Here is a 6,764-nt window from a genome sequence, read left to right as displayed (position 1 = left end):
ACAGTAGCTTAAATTAGAGTAATCCTTCCATAAAAAATAACTTTAAAAGCTAAACAAAGTACACAAAACAACTATGTGAAGTCATTGGAGAACAACCAACTCTGGTAGGACTTAAGGGACTATGATTCCTGAGAGAAGGGAAGCACAGTTTCATAGTCACACTGGCTTTTTTCCCTTGAAAGGCAATCTCAGAGTGGTGAGAACTGCAGAAGCAAACCTGAAAGTCTTGTGCAATTTCCCCTCAAAGTATTGGATAACTGCTAAGCTGTGTATGTACGGGGCAAGAGTCCAAGAAACTCAGTAAAAAGCAACAGATGGAGGTTAAATTGCTGACAGAGACTTGAGCAGTCACATGGTGCTGGACAGATGGATGTTGGAGCTCCTCGCCAAGGTGCTGAGCCCTAGGTAAATACCTTAGAGTTTCATAAACCACAGAAGGGCTACCCTAGGAGTAAGGGGTATATACAGAGGTGAGGGCTAAACTGAAATAGACCAGTCCTAACAAAGTCTAAAACCAGCCCTTGACAGGATTGCTCTGATCGTCTGGCTCTGTATATGTTGGGCAGAAGATATGTTAACCCTCTCTGGAGGAGGATGACACCATCCAGAGACTATAATTTTTAATATAGAATGTCTGACACTTAATAAAGAAAAGCAAATTATTAAAAATCAAAAGAAAATAAAAACATACTGAGTATTTTCACTGCCCTAAAAATCCTCTGTGCTCTGCCTATTCATCCCTCCCTCTCTCCTCTGAAACCCCTGTCAACCACTGATCTTTTTACTGTCTCCATAGTTTTGCCTTTTCCAGAATGGCATATATACTTGGAGTCATACAATATGTAGCCCACATTTGTCCAAACCCATTAAATGTACAACACCAAGAGTGAACAGTAATGTCAACTATGGACTTTGGGTGATTATGACGTGTCAATGTACGTTCATCAACTGTAATGAGAGTACCGTTCTGGTGGGGGATGCTGATGATGAGATGGCTGTGCATGTTGGGTGGGGCAGGGCATATATGGAAAATTTCTGCACCTTCCCTTCGATTTTGCTGTGATCCTTAAGCTGCTTTATAAAAATAAAGTCTCAATTAAAAATAAATTCAAAATTTAAAAAAAAGAAAAAATTAAAACATACCTACAGGTGGTTCAGTTACTTTAAAGTACCTATCTAATATCTCTAACATCTATGATTAATGTGTTCAAGAAATAAAAGATACAGAAGAATCAAATAGAAATTCTAGAACTGAAAGATACTCTAAGTGAAATTAAAAATTAAGAACATGGATTTAATGCCAGTTAGACACAAGTGAACGGAGTATTAATGAACTGAAAGATGGAGCAGTATAAAACATCAAGACTAAAATTCAGAAAAACCACCTGATGCTGACTGACATCAACATTTTTGGGAGTGGGACACAGGCATCACTATGTACTTTCAGGCCTCAATTGTGAATCCATTGTGCAGCCTGTTGAGAATCCCCGCACAAGAGCTTAAACAGGAGGGTGATATGCTTTGGACTTATGTTTTTAAATGACCAGAGATCCCGTGAGGAAAATGAATTGAAGGAGATAGTGCAGAAGCAGGGACATCACGTAGGGTGATTTCGCCCTCAATTGATGTAGCAGCTTTCTAGTGGTAGAGGGCATATCTCAGGGCATACTTCATGGTACAAAATAGGATCCAAGGTAAACAAGAGTGACATAATATAGAACTTCCTGATGGATCAATGGAAGGTGGGGATGAAAGAAGAGGACAACTTATAAAACTAAGTGATTCTCATCCAGGGGCAATTTTGCCTCGCAGGGACATAGGGCAAAATCTGTAAACTTGTTGATCAATCTGTACAGTGCATCAGACAGCCCTGACAACATAAATCCAAAATGTCAACAGGGCTGCTGTGGAGAAACCCTGGTTTAACATCTTAAAAAGGTATGCCTTGCCCTCATAAACTAGCTCTTCCCTTTTGTGTGTCTGTGTTTTCAACTAACTGTAAAATTCTAGAGAGCAGAGACCGTATCTTTTACTTTTTTATCTTCACCTGCTGTACCTCATACATTAAAAAAAAAATAGGCTTTGTTTTTTAGAGTAGTTTTATGATTACAGAAAAATTGAGTGAAAGTACAAAGAGTTCCCATATACCTCCTCTTCCCTGCACATGAAGTTTCTCTTGTTATTAACATCTTGTATTAGTGATACATTTGTTACAACTGATGAATATTACCACATTATTATTAACTGAAGTCCACAGTTGTATTAAATTTTTTATACAAATAATACTTCTCAATAAATAATCAGTTACTGACTAATCTAATCATTTGTCAAGGAACATGACAATAAAAAAAAGAGGAAGAAGGGAACTATCAATTATTGAGCACCTATTCGATACCAAGCACTATGTAAGTCCATATAGGTATATAAAACTCGTATGTATCTATATGTAATATTATTATATAGAACCATGTCAATAACTGTGAGTTGGGTATTATAATCTCAGTTTTAAAGATGAGAAAATTTAGGCTCAGGAATTTTACATTATTTGCACAAAGTCACACAGCCTAGTAAGTGGAGAAGTTGGAACAAAACTTCTCCCATATTCAGGGCCCATATTCCTATAATTACAACAAATACCCTTTTCCCCTCCTTTTTTTTTTTTTTTTTTTCCACATTTCCTGTTTTAAAATGTCTTCCCCTGCTTCTGGTGTACAGCCCCAAGGAGTGAATAGTCCCACAAGTCCTTTTCCAGCCTCAACTCTCAACTCCACCACTGGAGGTCCATGTGGTTCCAGTCTGTGCCAAGTGGCTACTCCACCCCCTGATACTTTTAAGCCAGGCTAACACACCCACACGATCCGTAAAACCAAGTTGCAAACGCTAGCAGATGTTCAACAGTCTCTGGGCTCCCACTCTCACCTCCCTTTTGATGCCGCCTAATTGAGCTCACTCTCATCAGTCCACTTCTGAACTCTTGGCTCTCTCTGTACTTGCCCTGCACCCCAGATTAGGGCTGTTACTGGCATTTCCATGGAGGCTTTCTCCTCTGGCTCCCTGGCGTTTTCTGGCTTAGTCTGAATTTTCTACCTTGGTATCTCTCCTTGTCTCGGATGTGTCAGGGAAACACACATTTACTTCCTCTCAGACCTAAATCTGGTCTGGAATCTCAGTCCAGGGCAAGTTTTGACTCTCAGAATGTTATGGATGTTAAGGTTGGATGGAGCTGACTTAGATGAAGTGTGGACGGAGGCTCTAGACCAGAAATAGTTTGTAAACATTCTTTCTGCCCTCAGCCTCAGGAGCCTCAGGAGATGCTTGGAATTTAGAAACAGCGCACACCAGAGCACCAGAGCTCCAATGCGAACAACCTGCCGGGGCAGCCCCATATTCCCACCCACCTCATTCACTTCTTTGTTTTTGTATGTATTTTTCTTCTCCCTGTAAATTATAAATTCCCATGGGAGTAAGAATCATTTTCAATCCTAACATAGTTTCCTTTTCTTAAAATTCCGAGATCTGTATAAATATGTTAAGCTTCTATAAGGCTCATTGTTCTCGTCTGCTTCTTTTGAATGATATTGAAAAAACCCCAATTCTTTGCCTCTACAGTGACATCACTTCACTGTAAACGGATTCGCCACCATCGTCAAAAGCACTATTGAGGGCTTCCCTGGTGGCGCAGCGGTTGAGAATCTGCCTGCCAATGCAGGGGACACGGGTTCGATCCCTGGTCTGGGAAGATCCCACATGCCATGGAGCAACTAGGCCCGTGAGCCACAACTACTGAGCCTGCGCGTCTGGAACCTGTGCTCTGCAACAAGAGAGGTCGCGATAGCGAGAGGCCTGCGCACCACGATGAAGAGTGGCCCCCGCTTCCCACAACTAGAGAAAGCCCTCGCACAGAAACGAAGACCCAACACGGCAAAAATAAATAAATTTAAAAAAAAAAAAAAAGCACTATTGAATACACTACAGCAACTTCAGCATAGGGTCCCAGGGATGGATCTTGTTTTCCTTCCCCTTCCTAAGCTTCTCTCTTGTCCTTTTAGTAAACGCTGGGAGAACTGAAATTTATCTAACAAAAATTCTTCTCATCAATTATAGCTATTGCTTTGGTGTCATCTCAACAGAGCCAGCAGTCCTTTGGGTTCTCCTTCATTCCTTCTCTCCTTCCCTTTCTCTTCCCATGCCTACCCTTCCTCCAGCTTTCTTTCCCTTCTACTTGTCCTGTAGTGCTGGTGATATTCCCTTATAGGGGATTGGTTTCAGGAGAATGGTGAAAAAACTGCAATGCTCAGGAGAATCTTGAATCTTAAGTTTCCATTTCTTCTAGACATTTTGCTTCTTCCTCTCCTGAGTCAGTCTGGTCATTTTGTGCTATTTCTGGCAGCTCATATGCTTGGGGCAAAAAATGCAAAAGGAAGGAGGGAAAACAGAATTTTCTGTTTGTGAAATAGGATAAGGAGGCAAAATCTGGTTAGTTAAGCTGCTGAATAAAACACCAGATCCTGGATGGAACATGTTAAAGAACATGTTCTCCTTTAAAAAAAATATTGTTAAATATACCAGACATAAAGTTTATAAAACATAATATATAATTTAAAAAGTAATGTGCAACCACAAAGGGTTTTTCTCTCCTTAAATGATGCTCAGGCTGAAAACTTTAGTCATCCTTGACTCTTTTCTCACACCCACATCCAATCAATCAGCAAATCCAGTTAACTCTACTGTCAAAAGCAGAGAAACGGACCCCTTTTCTCTACCTCAGCTGTGCCGTCAAGATTCAAGCCTCTATCACCTCTCGCCCGATTATTCCAAGAGAAGATCTCCTTGCTTCACCCTTGGCACTCTCTACAATCTACTCTTAACACTACAGCCAGAATGATTCTTTTAAATGACTAAGTCAGAGCCTGCTGTTCTTCAGTTCAAAAACCTGCAATGGCCTCCCATGAGACCTAGCACGGGAGTTAGCAAACCACAGCCTATAAATCAAATCCAGTCACCATCTATTTTTGTAAAGTTTTACTGGAATACAAAAACAACCACGTCCACTCATTACATATTGTCTATGCTACTTTCATGTTACAACAGCAGAGTTGAGTGTTTGCAACTGAGACCCTATGGCCCATAAAGCTTAAAATATTTACTATCTGGTCCTTTACAGAAGAAGTTTGCCAGTCTCTGACCTAGCATCTAATAAAGCCCTATAAAGCCCTGCTGACACGTCTCTGACCATATTGCCTATTCTGTTTCAGCTGCAGTGCCCTCCCCATGTCTTCCTGAAGACATCAGACATATTGCCATAGCAAGTCCATTGCGCTGGCTAGTCCCTCTGCCTAAAATGTTACTCACCCAGAAAGCCATGTGGCCTACTCTCTCATGCCCTTCAAATCTTGGCTCAAATGTCACCTCAATGAAGCCTCATCTCATTTAATTCTGCAAACCATACGCTCACTCTGCTCTGTCTTAAACTCCCTCACCTTCTTATTTTTTCCATAGAACTTATCACCTTCTAAAACAATAATAATTTAATAATTTATTTCATTCATTTTTTTGTCTTTTCTTGTAGAATATGTTCTCCATAAAGGGCTCTTGTACTCCTACGTGCTTACAGCAGTACCTAGCACATAGCAGGCATTTAGGAAATATTGGTTTAATGAAATGATACTGAGGTAATATAGAACATTACCATGTCTTTGAATCCCTCTTTGTATCCTTCTATAATCATACCCCTAACCCACCCTCCTCCCATGTAAATACTCTCTGGATAATTTCTTTTTTTTTTAATGGACCGAGTTATTTACTAAGGTTCCTTGTAAGAAGTTTAGAACATTACTTTGTGAGGATAAATTTCATGTGTGAGAGCAAACACAGAGCGGAGGTAGCCCTGGAGCTGAGGAACGGCTTTGATTCTTCGCAGAATTTGTGAGTCCACAGCTTTCTGATTAACCTTGCGCTGCTCTGTAATCTTGGATTTCTCTCTCTCTGTGTCGAAGATCTCACCTTCCTGGTGCCTGGGCTTACGGAGCTGCTTCTTCTTGAAGCGAGCGTCAGTGAGATGTTCTGGGATTTTCACACCACTGATATCAACTTTGGTGGAAGCGGCAATGACAGATTTCTGGTGTGTTCTCCGCAGAGGAACTTGATTGAGGGACAGAGGCCCAGTCACAAGTAGCAAGCCACTGCTCAGCTGCTTCAGGAACATGACCCTCTTGCCTCTGTGGCGCCCAGTGAGGATGATCAGAACAGTCCCAGGAGTGACGCTAGCGCGCAGTTTTCTCACATGCTTACTGAAGGGTTTTCTGCAGTGACTCAACAGCTTTCGAGGCATGTCTTCAGTAGGATACTACCTGGGCATTATTTCTTAATCTTTTTTTTTTTTTGCTTTTCTTTATAGTTGGATCGAGGTTTATATATCCCTACAAAATATATTCTGTAAGGTCAGCTTTTTAACTTTATATAAATTGATAAATACTTGTATGTCTCCTTCTGAGACTTCCTTTTTTTTCCCTCAACATTATTTATAACATTCATCCATATTGATGCAAGTAGTTATAATGCACTAATTTTCACTGCTGGATGGCATTCCAGTGTATGAGTACACTCCAATTCATCCATCTTTTCTACAGCACATGTATATTTAGGTTGTTTCAGTTTTCCCCCATAAACTACACTGGCAGAACATTCTTATATACATCTTCTACACAGATGTAAGATTTTTCGTAGGGTTCACACTTAGGAATGGAATCACTGGGTAGCAGGGA

General features: G+C 40.6%; 1 pseudogene; it reads right to left on the bottom strand.

Annotated features, from left to right (window-relative positions):
- Positions 1 to 5,824: 5,824 nt before the first annotated feature.
- LOC101323711 (large ribosomal subunit protein eL6 pseudogene) lies at positions 5,825 to 6,358 on the bottom strand (annotated as a pseudogene).
- Positions 6,359 to 6,764: the final 406 nt, after the last annotated feature.

The sequence above is a fragment of the Tursiops truncatus genome, chromosome 1, assembly GCF_011762595.2.
Source record: "Tursiops truncatus isolate mTurTru1 chromosome 1, mTurTru1.mat.Y, whole genome shotgun sequence".
Lineage (NCBI taxonomy): Eukaryota > Metazoa > Chordata > Mammalia > Artiodactyla > Delphinidae > Tursiops > Tursiops truncatus.
The sequence above is the reverse complement of the archived record's forward strand: the minus strand, read 5'-3'. Positions and strand labels throughout refer to the sequence as shown.